Source organism: Macaca nemestrina, chromosome 17 (genome assembly GCF_043159975.1).
Source record: "Macaca nemestrina isolate mMacNem1 chromosome 17, mMacNem.hap1, whole genome shotgun sequence".
In the NCBI taxonomy this organism is placed as follows: Eukaryota; Metazoa; Chordata; class Mammalia; order Primates; family Cercopithecidae; genus Macaca; species Macaca nemestrina.
Genome location: NC_092141.1, coordinates 23413569 through 23430083, shown reverse-complemented (window position 1 = coordinate 23430083; position 16515 = coordinate 23413569). Strand labels below are relative to the sequence as shown.

At 57.1% G+C, this 16515-nt stretch overlaps 1 long non-coding RNA gene across 1 annotated transcript; it reads right to left on the bottom strand.

The window, feature by feature from the left end:
- Positions 1 to 2470: 2470 nt before the first annotated feature.
- LOC139359489 (uncharacterized) lies at positions 2471 to 5244 on the bottom strand. Its single transcript, XR_011615525.1, has 2 exons — positions 4740 to 5244; positions 2471 to 4137 (listed from the first exon to the last, which is right to left on the bottom strand). It is a non-coding gene; the product is annotated as an uncharacterized lncRNA (long non-coding RNA).
- Between the last annotated feature and the right edge of the window lie 11271 nt (positions 5245 to 16515).

The following is a 16515-nucleotide window of genomic DNA, read 5'->3' as shown; positions in this document are numbered from 1 at the left end:
GATTCTTTCTCGTCTTCATGAGTTTGTCTAGTTTCAGTTTTTGAGATGTTGACCCTTGGATGAGGTTTTTGTGGGGACATATTTGTTGATAATGTTGTTGTTGCATTCTCTTTCTTTGTGTTTCTTTCAATGTTCAGGTCCTTCTTCTGTAGGGTGGCTGCGGTTTGCTGTGGGTTCACCTCAGGCCTTATTCATCTGGTTTGCTCCCATGCCTGGAGATGTCACTTGAGGAGGCTGGAGAACAGCCAAGATGGGTGTCTGCTTCTTCCCCTGGGATCTTTGACCTCAAGGGGCACCAACCTGATGCCAGTAGGAACACTCTTGTTTAGGGTGTTGACACCCCTGTTGGAGGGTCTCACACAATTGGGTGGCATAGGTAGCAGGACCCATTTAATGAAGTGTTTGTGCCTTGGTGGAGGGGGGTGACCCATGCTGGGGGAAACCCACTCATCTGGGCTGCCCATATTCCTCAGAAATAGTGGGAGGGATCACTAAGTCTGCTGTTCCATGGAAACTATGGTCACCCTATCCCTAGGAGCTCAGGCCCAGAGAAATCAGAGTTTTGTCCCTGAGTCCCTGGCTGGAGTTGTTGGAGTTCCTACAGGGAGGCCCCAACCAGTGAGGAGGGCTGGGTCAGGGTCAGGCCTGAAGAGGCATTCTGGACACAGTCTGCCACAGCTGGTGTGTTGGGCTGTGGGGAATACCTCTTGGGACCAAGCCATCCGGTCTCCCTGGTTCCATCAGGGGAAAAGCCCAGCCTGGAGCTGTAGAGATGGCTGCCATCCTTTCTCCTGCCCTGGGAGCTTAGTGTGTTAGGCAGCTAGCAGGCCCAGTGTTGCCTGCCGCCCCTCCACCAAGGAACTCAGATGGCTTAGACAGCAGGCGGCCACCCCTCCCCACAGGGAACTCAGCAGGTTTAAGCAGATTCTAGCTGAGTGGATGTTGAAAATCTGTGTGGCTCATGGTTAGGACTCTAGGCCCCAGAGGTGTAGACTCACAAGTGGGATATTCCTATTTGTGGGTTACACAGTTCCATGGAAAAAGCAGTTTCCCAGCCTGGGTGGCATACTCACTCACCACTTCCCTTGGCTAGTGGCTGGGGGGTCCCCAGCTCCATGTGCTTCTTAGGTGGCCCACTGTACCACACCACTATTCCTTCCTCTCTGTGGGTCACACCAGCTGCCCAGTCAGTCCTGATGAGATAACTTGGATACCTTGTTTGCCAGTGCTGAATGCGTATGCTCTTTTGCTTATTTTTGATGGCAGCCTCCAATCAGGGCTGCTTCTAGTTGGCCATCTTGGCCCTGCTCCAAAAATCTGTTCAATTCTTAGTTTTAATACAATCAAATGTATGTATCTTTTATTTTATAGCTAGTAATTTTTGTGTCTTGATTAAGAATTTGGTCCCTTTCTCAGGTCATAAAGATATTTGCTTATATGTATATCTTCTGAATGTTTTAAATTTTGCTGATGTTCGACCAATGCAACCAATGGAGCCAATGCGACCACGCGTGGCGCTGGCGTATCCTAGAGCAGACGGTGTGAGCGTGTGTCACTGAGGGCATACAGGGCAATGGTGAAACAAACAATGGTGTCCAATTCGGATTCTTAATCCATTTGGAATTGATTTTTGCTAGTATGAGCTAGGGATCCATTTTCAATTATTTCCATGTATAATAAAAAACCACCATTTCCAGTGAAGACAGGATTTAAATCTGGATCTGTCAAATTTGAAAGCCCATGCTCTTAATCACTATGCTATTCCAGGAAAACAATGACATAGACTGTTCAATAAACAAGCACAAGGCACCAGGGAGCACAGAGGAATAAGGCACGGCTCCTAACTCCACTGTGGCTCCTTAGAAGAAACCAAGGGCTGTGTCAGAGCTCTCTTCAGATGACTTCTTCCCCTTCTAAGGTTTTTTTGTTCGTTTTGTTTTGTTTTTGTTTGTTTGTTTTGAAATGGAGTCTTGCTCTGTCTCCTTGGCTGGAGTGCAGTGGCATGATCCGAGCTTACTGCAACTTCCGCCTCCCAGACTCAAGTGATTCTCGTGCCTCAGGCTCCCAAGTAGCTGGGATTACAGGCATGCACCACCACACTCAGCTAATCTTTTGAATTTTTTGTACACGGGGTTTCACCATGCTGGCCTGAGCTCAAGTGATCCACGTGCATTGGCCTCCCAAAGTGTTGGGCTTATAGGTGTGAGACACTATACCCAGGTCCCTGCTAAGTATTATTATAACATATTTCAGCTCATGTTTTGACTTTGACAGATCCACTGATGGGTTCCTATGGGAAACTCTGGGCCTCACTACCTTATGCCTTGCCTCCTTCATTTCCCAAAGGTTAATGTGATGGTGTGAAAAAGAATGTACAGCCAGACAGAGCTGGCCCTAAGACTCAGATCATCCACATGGCAGCCTTGGGGAATTAAACATTTTCTGAAAGTCAGTTTCTTCATCAATAAGATGGGAATAATAATGTTTATCTCACAGGGTAGCTGGGAGATTACAAAAAAAGGTGACACAGACCAGGTAGTCAACAAATATGTTACCCTCTTTTCTGTCCAAAAACTGCTCCTCATCTGCAAGTTACCAAGTGCCACCATTAATACCACTGGCTCCCATTGGTTTATGCCTTTCCTTGCATTTTTTGTCTCCAGCTAGCCTAGTCTTCTTTACCATAGGGCTTCTGCAAGCTGATACCGCATTCCAGGACACTGGTAGCGTCATGGAATTCCGCTCCCAGCAGACATACTGAGTCCACTGTAAACAATGACAGCAGCTCGGCACCAGGGGCCCTCCTGCTGCAGCCTTGCCATCGGCTGGATCCCGGCTCTAGTAGGGGGCCACGTGGGAGACCGGGCCACGGACGGTGTCCCCAGACCCAACCGCCGGGAGTCCCATCTGCAGGACCTCCTTGGGCCGATTGTCACCAGGGGACGGGCAGCTTCAGGGGGGCCCCTGGGATCGTCTCAGGACCCCTCATCAGACCCGACTCTGGACCACTCTGGGACAAAAAGGATCACCAGAGCACATCTACGGAGGCAGGCTGGGCCTCGCTACAGCCCAAAATTATCCCATGGGCTTCAAGACGTGGTGTCAGCTGAGAGTTCACTGACCCGTGAGCCCTCTGCCTCCCTCCTTTGAAAGAGCAGTAGGCTGCCATGATTCTGAAGGGTCTGGGGCCCCTTCAAGCTGACGCACTTTCCAGTACACTTGTAAACAATTCCAGGGATGATTTCCAGGTGGCAACAATGCCACCACGCATGGCACTGATGTATCCTGGAGCAGAGTGTCAGAACGTGTCACTGAGGGCATATGGGGAAATGGCGAAAGAAATAACGGTGTCCATTCATGTGCTCAGTAGCAGGGGGGCAAAAGGCACTTTTTCATAAATGCCAGGGAAAATCAAAGAACGCCTGGGATCTAGCAGCAGACAAAAAGTTTCAGGGGGTCATTCCACCGAGGAGCAGAGGGGAGTCTCACTCTCAAAAATGAGACTAGATGTGCAGAGGAAGTGCGACAGCACCTGTCCCAGAAGACAAGGACTTGTCTTTCAAAGGAGGAGGGAGGCAGAGGGATCAGATGGGTCAGTGAACTTTCAGTTGACAGCAGGCTTTGAGGCCCATGGGATGATTGTGGGCTGCAGCAAGGCCCTGCCTGCCTCACTAGGTGTGCTCAGCCCATGCTGTATCACCCAAAGGGGTCCAGAATCGGATCTGAAGCGGAGTCCTGAGACCCCAGCAGGCACCCCGAAGCTCCCCCTCCACCGGTGGAAATCGGCTGACACCGAAGCAGGTTTGGAGAGAGAAACGATCATGACAGGGATCTCCAGGAAGTGTCTCCCTGATGGACTGGGAAATGATCTTTATGGAAGACATTCAGCCAGACCAAGAAGGATCTATGCACCAGAGAAACAGGGGATACACAGCGAGAGGGACGACGGAGCAGAGGCCAGAGCCCAGGCAGGGTACAGCACCGTGCCACCCCCACGGGCTTAAGGGGAGTGGTGCCAAACGGGTGGATTGAAGAGTGAGGCCAGCGTTTCAGTGACTGGCAGTGTAGCCATCTCCTATTCCTGGCTTCCTCTTTCAGCCTGTGTCGTGGTGTGGCTTCTTTTCTCAGAGAAGAGCCCTGAAAAGATGCAAGCCTCTTCTGTGATGTGGGCAGGACAATGAGCTCCCGTGCGGCTGTTGTCCGTGGCTGGAGTGTGTTCGTCTTGATCCCAGAAAAGAGCCCGAACGGGATGGGGATGAGATTTCAACTTCTCTGGGAGCGACGCATCTCCTCACGAGGTAGATGCCTTCAGAAACCCAAGTGCAACCGCCGAGGAAACGGTTGAAAAGGGGACAAACGACCCAGGCAGAGACTCGGAAGGAGGCTTACCAAAGACATGCCGACCGGCAAGAAATCGCTTTTTGGCGCACAGGGCACATTCCTGCAAACACACACACACAGGTCCACCGACAGAGAGAGGGCAAGAAACTCACAGAGAGTGACAGACAGAGAGAGAATCGAAAATGGGAGACACACAAACACACACACACACACACACAGACACACACACAGACAGACAGTCATACAGCAGTGGCGCAGAAACAAACACCCCCAAGAGCTGCTGTGGCTAAGGGGTTCGACTCTCGACCACAACGACCCTCGGTTGAGAGAGCAGCCCACGGGCCTGCAGGCCGATCCGACCTCGAGATCCCGGGGACACCACTACTGGGGAGACTCACCCGAACAGTGTCCGGGCCGGCCTGAGGCTGGGATGTGGCACAGCTTCTCTTGGACTCCGCCTGTGCTTTCAACAATCTGGTCAGCCCGTTGCAACGACTCCTGGCGTTCGGAGACAATCCTGTGGACCCTGTGGAGAAGTCAAGCTGGAGCCTGGGAGCCCCGACACCCAAGCACTGCCAAGGAGGGCTACTATTGTCCAAGCGTCGGGGCGTGGTTTCTGTGAAAACCTTCAGAACCACTCAGACAGCGGCCCCCCGCCAGCTGGCGTCTCGAGCATGCGCATTGGCTCGGCCGCCCACCCCGCGCTCCGCTGCGGGCAGTCAGGCTGCTTCCCATTTAAACGATGGCGGCCGCTGGGCGCCAGGGGCTCTCCTGCTGCAGCCTTGGCAGCGGCTGGATCCGGGGTTCGGTAGGGGTCCGCGTGGGAGAGGGGGCCGCGGGCGGCGTCCCAGGTCCAAGGCCAAGATCCCCAGGAGTCCTGTCCTCAGGACCTCCTTGGGCCGATTTCCACCGGGGGAGGGGGAGCTTCAGGGCACCTGCTGGGGTCATCTCACGACCCCCCGTCAGATCCGATTCTGGACCCCTCCGGGTGAGAATGGATGCGCTGAGCACATCGACTGAGGCAGGCAGGGCCTCGCTGCAGCCCAGAAACATCCCATGGGCCTCAAGGCGTGGTGTCAGCTGAAAATTCACTGACCTGTGAGCCCTCTGCCTCCCTCCTTTGAAAGAGCAGTGGCCAGCCGTGATTCTGAAGGGCCTGGGGCTCCTTCAAGCTGATTGTGCTTTCCAGGACAAATCGCCCCTGGACCTGTGCAAACAGGTCCAGGGGCGATTCCGAGGTGGAGCCATAGCGGGGCACTGGCGTCCCCTAGGGCACATGGGGTGAACGTGTGTCAGTGAGGGCACACGGGGCGATGGCGAAAGAAACACTGGTGTCCAGGCATGTGCCCGGTGGAAGGGGGGCACAGGTGATCTTTCCATGAATGCCAGGGAAAATCAAAGAACGCCTGGGATCTAGCAGCAGGCCAAAAGTTTCAGGGGCTCAGTCCACCCAGGAGCAGATGGGAGTCTCACTCTCAGGAATGAGACTGGATGTGCAGAGGAAAGGCGACAGCACCTGTCTCAGAAGACAAGGACTTGTCTTTCGAAGGAGGAGGGAGGCAGAGGGCTCAGATGGGTCAGTGAACTTTCAGTTGACAGCACGCCTTGAGGCCCATGGGATGATTGCGGGCTGCAGCGAGGCCCTGCCTGCCTCACTAGGTGTGCTCAGCCCATGCTTTCTCACACGGAGGGGTCCAGAATCGGATCTGAAGCGGTGTCCTGAGACCCCAGCAGGCGCCCTGAAGCTCCCCCTCCCCCGGTGGAAATGGACCCAAACCGAAGCAGGTTTGGAGAGAGAAACGATCATGACAGGGATCTCCAGGAAGTGTCTCCCTGATGGACTGGGAAATGATCCTCATGGAAGACATCCAGCCAGACCAAGAAGCATCTATGCCCCTGAGAAACGGGATACACAGCCAGAGGGACGACGGAGCAGAGGCCAGAGCCCAGGCAGGGTACAGCACCGTGCCACCCCCACAGGCTTAAGGGGAGTGATGCTGAACGGGTGACTTGTCCAGTGAGGCCAGCGTTGCAGTGACTGGGATTGTGGCCATCTACCATTCCCGGCTTCCTCTTTCAGCCTGTGTCGTGGTGTGGCTTCTTTTCTCAGAGAAGAGCCCTGAAAAGATGCAAGCCTCTTCTGTGATGTGGGCCTGCTCCTCTCCTGCAGGACAATGAGCTCCCGTGCGGCTGTTGTCCGTGGCTGGAGTGTGTTCGTCTTGATCCCAGAAAAGAGGCCGCACGGGATGGGGATGAGATTTCCACTGCTCCGGGAGCAACGCATCTCCTCACGTGGTCGAGGCCTTCAGAAACCCAAGTGCAACCGCCAAGGAAACGGTTGAAAAGGGGACACACGACCGAGGCAGAGACTCGGAAGGACGCTTACCAAAGACATGCCGACCGGCAAGAAATCCCTTTTTGGCGCACAGGGCACATTGCTGCACACACACACACACACACACACACACACACACACACACACTCTTACACGTCAACCGACAGAGGAGGGCAAGAAACTCACAGAGAGTGACAGACAGAGAGAATCGAAAATGAGACACACACACACACACACACACACACACACACACACACACACACAGAGTCATAGAGCAGGGGCGCAGAAACAAACACCCCCAGGCAGCCGCTGTGGCTACGGGGTTCGACTCTCGACCAGAACGACCCTCGGTTGAGAGAGCAGCCCACGGGCCTGCAGGCCGACCCGTCCTCGCGATCCCTGGGGCACGACTTCTGGGGAGACTCACCGGAACAGCGTCCGGGCGGGCCTGAGGCTGGGATGCGGCGCTGCTTCCCTGGGAATCCGCCTGTGCTTTCAACAATCTGGTCAACCCTTTGCCACGACTCCTGGCGTCCGAAGACAGTCCTGTCGACCCCGTGGATTGGTCAGGCTGGAGACTCGGCGCCCCGAAACCCAAGCACCGCCACGGAGGGCTCCTGTTTGCCAAGCGTCGGGGCGTGGTTTCCGTGACAACCGTGGGAACCACTGTGACGGCAGCCCCCCGCCCGCTCGCGCCTCGCGCATGCGCATTGGCTCGGCCGCCCTGCGCTCCGCTGCGGGCAGACAGGCTGCGTCCCCTTTAAACGATGGCGGCCGCTGGGCGCCAGGGGCTCTGCTGCTGCAGCCTTGGCAGCGGCTGGATCCGGGGTCCGGTAGGGGTCCGCGTGGGAGAGGGGGCCGCGGGCGGCGTCCCAGGTCCAAAGCCAAGATCCCCAGGAGTCCTGTCCTCAGGAACTCCTTGGGCGGATTTCCACCGGGGAAGGGGGAGCTTCAGGGCACCTGCTGGGGTCATCTCACGACCCCCCGTCAGATCCGATTCTGGACCCCTCCGGGTGAGAATGGATGCACTGAGCACATCGACTGAGGCAGGCAGGGCCTCGCTGCAGCCCAGAAACATCCCATGGGCCTCAAGGCGTGGTGTCAGCTGAAAATTCACTGACCCGTGAGCCCTCTGCCTCCCTCCTTTGAAAGAGCAGTGGCCAGCCGTGATTCTGAAGGGCCTGGGGCTCCTTCAAGCTGATTGTGCTTTCTAGGACACGTGTAAACAGGTCCAGGGGCGATTCCGAGGTGGAGCCAATGCGGGGCACTGGCGTCCCCTAGGGCAGATGGGGTGAACCTGTGTCAGTGAGGGCACACGGGGCGATGGGAAAGAAACACTGGTATCCAGGCATGTGCCCGGTGGAAGGGGGGCACAGGTGATCTTTCCATGAATGCCAGGGAAAATCAAAGAACGCCTGGGATCTAGCAGCAGGCCAAAAGTTTCAGGGGCTCAGTCCACCCAGGAGCAGATGGGAGTCTCACTCTCAGGAATGAGACTGGATGTGCAGAGGAAAGGCGACAGCACCTGTCTCAGAAGACAAGGACTTGTCTTTCGAAGGAGGAGGGAGGCAGAGTGCTCAGATGGGTCAGTGAACTTTCAGTTGACAGCACGCCATGAGGCCCATGGGATGATTGCAGGCGGCGGCGAGGCCCTGCCCGCCTCACTAGGTGTGCTCAGCCCATGCTTTCTCACACGGAGAGGTCCGGAATCGGATCTGAAGCGGTGTCCTGAGACCCCAGCAGGCGCCCTGAAGCTCCCCCTCCCCCGGTGGAAATCGGCCCCAAACGAAGCAGGTTTGGAGAGAGAAACGATCATGACAGGGATCTCCAGGAAGTGTCTCCCTGAGGGACTGGGAAATGATCCTCATGGAAGACATCCAGCCAGACCAAGAAGCATCTATGCCCCTGAGAAACAGGGGGTACACAGCCAGAGGGACGACGGAGTTAAGGCCAGAGCCCAGACAGGGTACAGCACCATGCCACCCCCACAGGCTTAAGGGGAGTGGTGCCTAACGGGTGGCTTCTCCAGTGAGGCCAGCGTTGCAGTGACTGGGATTGTGGCCATCTCCCATTCCCGGCTTCCTCTTTCAGCCTGTGTCTTGGTGTGGCTTCTTCTCTCAGAGAAGAGCCCTGAAAAGATGCAAGCCTCTTCTGTGATGTGGGCCTGCTCCTCTCCTGCAGGACAATGAGCTCCCGTGCGGCTGTTGTCCATGGCTGGAGTGTGTTCGTCTTGATCCCAGAAAAGAGGCCGCACGGGATGGGGATGAGATTTCCACTGCTCCGGGAGCGACGCATCTCCTCACGTGGTCGAGGCCTTCAGAAACCCAAGTGGAACCGCCGAGGAAACGGTGGAAAAGGGGACACACGACCCAGGCAGAGACTCGGAAGGACGCTTACCAAAGACATGCCGACCGTCTAGAAATCGCTTTTTGGCGCACAGGGCACATTGCTGCAAACACACACACACACACACACACACACACACACACACACACACACTCTTACACGTCAACCGACAGAGGAGGGCAAGAAACTCACAGAGAGTGACAGACAGAGAGAATCGAAAATGGGAGACACACAGACACACACACACACACACACACACACACAGTCATAGAGTAGGGGCGCAGAAAGAAACACCCCCAGGCAGCCGCTGTAGCTACGGGGTTCGACTCTCGACCAGAACGACCCTCGGCTGAGAGAGCAACCCACGGGCCTGCAGGCCGACCGGTCCTCGCGATCCCGGGGGCACGACTTCTGGGGAGACTCACCCGAACAGTGTCCGGGCGGGCCTGAGGCTGGGATGCAGCGCTGCTTCCCTGGGACTCAGCCTGTGCTTTCAACAATCTGGTCAACCCTTTGCCACGACTCCGGGCGTCCGAAGACAGTCCTGTCGACACCGTGGAGAGGTCAGGCTGAAGCCTCGGAGCCCCGACACCCAAGCACCGCCACGGAGGGCTCCTGTTTGCCAAGGGTCGGGGCGTGGTTTCCGTGACAGCCCTGGGAACCACTGGAACCGCAGCCCCCCGCCCGCTCGCGCCTCGCGCATGCGCATTGGCTCGACCGCCCCGTGCTCCGCTGCGGGCAGACAGGCTGCGTCCCCTTTAAACGATGGCGGCCGCTGGGCGCCAGGGGCTCTCCTGCTGCAGCCTTGGCAGCGGCTGGATTCGGGGTCCGGTAGGGGTCCGCGTGGGAGAGGGGGCCGCGGGCGGCGTCCCAGGTCCAAAGCCAAGATCCCCAGGAGTCCTGTCCTCAGGACCTCCTTGGGCCGATTTCCACCGGGGGAGGGGGAGTTTCAGGGCACCTGCTGGGGTCATCTCACGATCCCCGTCAGATCCGATTCTGGACCCCTCCGAAGGAGAATGGATGCGCTGAGCACATCGACTCAGGCAGGCAGGGCCTCGTTGCAGCCCAGAAACATCCCATGGGCCTCAAGGCGTGGTGTCAGCTGAAAATTCACTGACCCGTGAGCCCTCTGCCTCCCTCCTTTGAAACAGCAGTGGCCAGCCGTGATTCTGAAGGGCCTGGGGCTCCTTCAAGCTGATTGTGCTTTCCAGGACACGTGTAAACAGGTCCAGGGGCGATTCCGAGGTGGAGCCAATGCGGGGCACTGGCGTCCCCTAGGGCAGATGGGGTGAACGTGTGTCAGTGAGGGCACACGGGGCGATGCCGAAGGAGACAATGGTGTCCAGGCATGTGCCCGGTGGAAGGGGGGCACAGGTGATCTTTCCATGAATGCCAGGGAAAATCAAAGAACGCCTGGGATCTAGCAGCAGGCCAAAAGTTTCAGGGGCTCAGTCCACCCAGGAGCAGATGGGAGTCTCACTCTCAGGAATGAGACTGGATGTGCAGAGGAAAGGCGACAGCACCTGTCTCAGAAGACAAGGACTTGTCTTTCGAAGGAGGAGGGAGGCAGAGTGCTCAGATGGGTCAGTGAACTTTCAGTTGACAGCACGCCTTGAGGCCCATGGGATGATTGCGGGCTGCAGCGAGGCCCTGCCCGACTCACTAGGTGTGCTCAGTCCATGCTTTCTCACACGGAGGGGTCCAGAATCGGATCTGAAGCGGTGTCCTGAGACCCCAGCAGGCGCCCTGAAGCTCCCCCTCCCCCGGTGGAATTCGGCCCAAACCGAAGCAGGTTTGGAGAGAGAAACGATCATGACAGGGATCTCCAGGAAATGTCTCCCTGATGGATTGGGAAATGATCCTCATGGAAGACATCCAGCCAGACCAAGAAGCATCTATGCCCCTGAGAAACGGGTTACACAGCCAGAGGGACGAAGGAGCAGACGCCAGAGCCCAGGCAGGGTACAGCACCATGCAACGCCCACAGGCTTAAGGGGAGTGGTGCCTAACGGGTGGCTTCTCCAGTGAGGCCAGCGTTGCAGTGACTAGGATTGTGGCCATCTCCCATTCCCGGCTTCCTCTTTCAGCCTGTGTCGTGGTGTGGCTTCTTTTCTCAGAGAATAGCCCTGAAAAGATGCAAGCCCCTTCTGTGATGTGGGCCTGCTCCTCTCCTGCTGGACAATGAGCTCCCGTGCGGCTGTTGTCCGTGGCTGGAGTGTGTTCGTCTTGATCCCAGAAAAGAGGCCGCACGGGATGGGGATGAGATTTCCACTGCTCCGGGAGCAACGCATCTCCTCACGTGGTCGAGGCCTTCAGAAACCCAAGTGGAACCGCCCAGGAAACGGTGGAAAAGGGGACACACGACCCAGGCAGAGACTCAGAAGGACGCTTACCAAAGACATGCCGACCGTCTAGAAATCGCTTTTTGGCAACAGGGCACATTGCTGCAAACACTCAGATACACACACACACACACACACACACACACACTCTTACACGTCAACCGACAGAGAGAGGGCAAGAAACTCACAGAGAGTGACAGACAGAGAGAATCGAAAATGGGAGACACACACACACACACACACACACACACACACAGACACGCACACACACACACAGTCATAGAGCAGGGTCGCAGAAACAAACACCCCCAGGCAGCCGCTGTGGCTACGGGGTTCGACTCTCGACCAGAACGACCCTCGGTTGAGAGAGCAGCCCACAGGCTTGCAGGCCGATCCGTCCTCGCGATCCCGGGGGCACGACTTCTGGGGAGACTCACCGGAACAGTGTCCGGGCGGGCCTGAGTCTGGGATGCAGCGCTGCTTCCTTCGGACTCCGCCTGTGCTTTCAACAATCTGGTCAACCCTTTGCCACGACTCCTGGCGTCCGGAGACAGTCCTTTCGACCCCGTGGAGAGGTCAGGGTGGAGCCTCGGAGCCCCCACACCCAAGCACCGCCACGGAGTGCTCCTGTTTGCCAAGCGTCGGGGCGTGGTTTCCGTGACAACCGTGAGAACCACTGTGATGGCACCCCCCGCCCGCTGGCGCCTCGCGCATGCGCATTGGCTTGGCCGCCCCGCGCTCTGCTGCGGGCAGTCAGGCTGCGTCCCCTTTAAACGATGGCGGCCGCTGGGCGCCAGGGGCTCTCCTGCTGCAGCCTTGGCAGCGGCTGGATCCGGGGTCCAGTAGGGGGCCGCGTGGGAGAGGGGGCCGCGGGCGGCGTCCCAGGTCCAAAGCCAAGACCCCCAGGAGACCGGTCTTCAGGACTTCCTTGAGCGGATTTCCACCTGGGGAGGGGGAGCTTCAGGACACCTGCTGGGGTCATCTCATGACCCCCCTCAGATCCGATTCTGGACCCCTCCGGGTGAGAATGGATGGGCAGAGCACATCGACTGAGGCAGGCAGGGCCTCGCTGCAGCCCAGAAGCATCCCATGGGCCTCAAGGCGTGGTGTCAGCTGAAAATTCACTGACCCGTGAGCCCTCTGCCTCCCTCCTTTGAAAGAGCAGTGGCCTGCCGTGATTCTGAAGGGCCTGGGGCTCCTTCAAGCTGATTGTGCTTTCTAGGACACGTGTAAACAGGTCCAGGGACGATTCCGAGGTGGAGCCAATGCGGGGCACTGGCGTCCCCTAGGGCAGATGGGGTGAATGTGTGTCAGTGAGGGCACACGGGGCGATGGCAAAAGAAACACTGGTGTCCAGGCATGTGCCCGTTGGAAGGGGGCACAGGTGATCTTTCCATGAATGCCAGGGAAAATCAAAGAACGCCTGGGATGTAGCAGCAGGCCAAAAGTTTCGGGGGCTCAGTCCACCCAGGAGCGGAGGGGTCTCACTCTCAGGAATGATACCGGATGTGCAGAGGAAAGGCGACAGCACCTGTCCCAGAAGACAAGGACTTGTCTTTCGAAGGGGGAGGGAGGCAGAGTGCTCAGATGGGTCAGTGAACTTTCAGTTGTCAGCACACCTTGAGGCCCATGGGATGATTGCAGGCTGCAGCGAGGCCCTGCCCGCCTCACTAGGTGTGCACATCCCATGGTTTCTCACACGGAGGGGTCCAGAATCGGATCTGAAGCGGTGTCCTGAGACCCCAGCAGGCGCCCTGAAGCTCCCCCTCCCCCGGTGGAAATCGGTCCAAATCGAAGCAGGTTTGGAGAGAGAAACGATCATGACAGGGATCTCCAGGAAATGTCTCCCTGATGGACTGGGAAATGATCCTCATGGAAGACATCCAGCCAGACCAAGAAGCATCTATGCCCCTGAGAAACAGGGGATACACAGCCAGAGGGATGACGGAGCAGAGGCCAGAGCCCAGGCAGGGTACAGCACCGTGTCACCCCCACAGGCTTAAGGAGAGTGGTGCCTAAGGGGTGGCTTGTCCAGTGAGGCCAGCGTTGCAGTGACTGGGATTGTGGCCATCTCCCATTCCCGGCTTCCTCTTTCAGCCTGTGTCGTGGTGTGGCTTCTTTTCTCAGAGAAAAGCCCTGAAAAGATGCAAGCCTCTTCTGTGATGTGGGCCTGCTCCTCTCCTGCAGGACAATGAGCTCCCGTGGGGCTGTTGTCCGTGGCTGGAGTGTGTTCGTCTTGATCCCAGAAAAGAGGCCGCATGGGATGGGGATGAGATTTCCACTGCTCCGGGAGCGACGCATCTCCTCACGTGGTCGAGGCCTTCAGAAACCCAAGTGGAACCGCCGAGGAAACGGTGGAAAAGGGGACACACGACTCAGGCAGAGACTCGGAAGGACGCTTACGAAAGACAGGCCGACTGGCAAGAAATCGCTTTTTGACGCACAGGGCACATTCCTGTAAACACACACAGACACACACACACACACACACACACACACACACACACACTCTTACACGTCAACCGACAGAGCGACAGAGAGGGGGCAAAAACTCTCAGTGACAGACAGAGAGAATCGAAAATGGGAGACACACACACACACACACACACACACACACACACACACACACACAAACTGTCATAGAGCAGGGGCGCAGAAAGAACCCCCCCCCCCGCAGCCGCTGTGGCTACAGGGTTCGACTCTCGACCAGAACGACCCTCGGTTGAGAGAGCAGCCCACGGGCCTGCCGGCTGACCCGTCCTCGCGATTGCGGTGGCACGACTTCTGGAGAGACTCACCGGAACAGCGTCCGGGCGGGTCTGAGGCTGGGATGCGGCGCTGTTACCCTGGGACTCTGCCTGTGCTTTCAACAATCCTGTCAACCCTTTGCCAGGACTCTTGGCGTCCGGAGACAGTCCTGTCGACCCCGTGGAGAGGTCAGGCTGGAGCCTCGGAGCCCCGACACCCAAGCACTGCTACGGAGGGCTCCTGTTTGCTAAGCGTCGGGGCGTGGTTTCCGTGACAACCGTGGGAACCACTCTGATGGCAGCCACTCCCGCCCGCTAGCGCCTCGCGCATGCGCATTGGCTTGGCCGCCCCGCGCTCCGTTGCGGGCAGTCAGGCTGCGTCCCCTTTAAATGATAGCGGCCGCTGGGCGCCAGGGGCTCTCCTGCTGCAGCCTTGGCAGCGGCTGGATCCGGGGTCCGGTAGGGGGCCGCGTGGGTAGGGGGCCGCGGGCGGCGTCCCAGGTCCAAAGCCAAGACCCCCAGGAGTCCTGTCTTCAGGACCTCCTTGGGCCGATTTCCACCGGGGGAGGGGGAGCTTCAGGGCACCTGCTGGGGTCATCTCACGACCCCCCGTCAGATCCGATTCTGGACCCCTCCGGGTGAAAATGGATGCACTGAGCACATCGACTGAGGCAGGCGGGGCCTGGCTGCAGCCCAGAATCATCCCATGGGCCTCAAGGCGTGGTGTCAGCTGAAAATTCACTGACCCGTGAGCCCTCTGCCTCCCTCCTTTGAAAGAGCAGTGGCCTTCGTTGATTCTGAATGACCTGCGTCTCCTTCAAACTGTTCCTGGTTTGTAGCACACATTTAAAGAGGTCCAGTGGCGCTTCCGAGGTAATTCCAATGTGACCACGCATGGCAGTGGCGCCCCCTAGAGCAGACAGAAACCATTCAAGAACTCCTGGAAACCATTGCTGCAGGCATAAGGGGAGAATTCCAAATCAGTTTGCTGGTCCTGAGAGGCTTCTGTTGCTTTGACAGGCATCCTTGTCGTTTCCGTTCTCAGCTTTTTCTTTAAGATTGTTTCGTGGTGTGTCTTCATTTCTCTGAGAAGAGACGTGAAGGGATATAACCATCTCCTTTCCCCTCGGTCTGCTTCCCTTCTGTAGGACAATGTGTTCTTTGAGGCTTTTCTTTTTTTTGGCTGGAGTGTGGTCATCTTGATCGTGGAAAAGAAGCAGCCCAGGATCGGTCCGAAATTTCAATTTACCTGAGACGGACACATCTCCTCACATTATGGAGGCCTTCACAAATCCAGAGTGGAACTGGTACGGACGTGATTGACAACTGGCACATGACCCAGCCCGGGACGCAGAAAGAGGCCCACCGAAGACCGGCCTTCCTGCAAGAAACTGCTTTGTAGCGCACTGAACACATTCTTCCCAACACACACGCACACAGGCACACAACACAGAGAGACAAACAAAGAAAGCGAGAGAAACAGATAGACAGTGAGAGGCAGAGAGAGAGAGAAGACGAGACACACGCACACAGACATACAGCAGTGGCAAAGAAACACACCCCCCCAGATAATACCTGAGGCTGAGGGGTTCTGTTCTTCGGGAGCACGACCCTCAGATGAGAGAGCAGCCCACAGGCACACAAGGAGACCTGTCTCGAGATCACGAAGGCACGGCTTTTGGGGGTCTCACCTGAATGCTGTCCGGGAGGCCTGAGTCTGGGATTCCGCTCTGCTTTCCCTGTACTCTGCTGTTTCTGCATCCTGGTCAGCCCTCCGTGTAGCGTAGTGTCCTGTGTTTTTACGACTCCCTGGATTGGTCAGGCTGGTGCCTCGACACTGAGGCACTGCCACGGAGGGCTCCTGTTTTGTTAAGGCTCAGGGATTTGTCCTCAGCCAACCGTTGGAGTCACTGTGACAGGAGAACGGGCTAGCACCACGTGCATGCGCATTGCCCAGGTCGACTCCTTTGCTGTTCCAATTCCGGCTGCGGCCCCTTTAAATAGGTTCATTGACGCCTGGGCGGGGGCTTCTGTGGCAGTCCTGTTGGCGGCTGGAGCGCGGATATAGTAGGGGTCTTTGTGTGAGTGGGGGCTTCGGGGCCTCCAGGGCCGGACCCCCGAGACTCTTGTCCTCAGGACCTACTCGAGCTGACATCTACCAGTGGAAGGGGAGCTTCGGGGCACCAACTGGGGTCTCCTGACTCACAGGCTGGTGTGCATTGTGATCATAGCTCACTGCAGCCTCAATCTCCCAGGCTTAAGCGATTTTCTTGCCTCAGCCTCCCAGGTACCTGGAACTATAGGCATGTGCCCCCACACTCAACTACTTTTCTTCAAAAACATTTTTGTGCAAATGGGGACTTACTATGTTGCCTGGCTCATGTCAAACTCCTGGCCTCAAGCC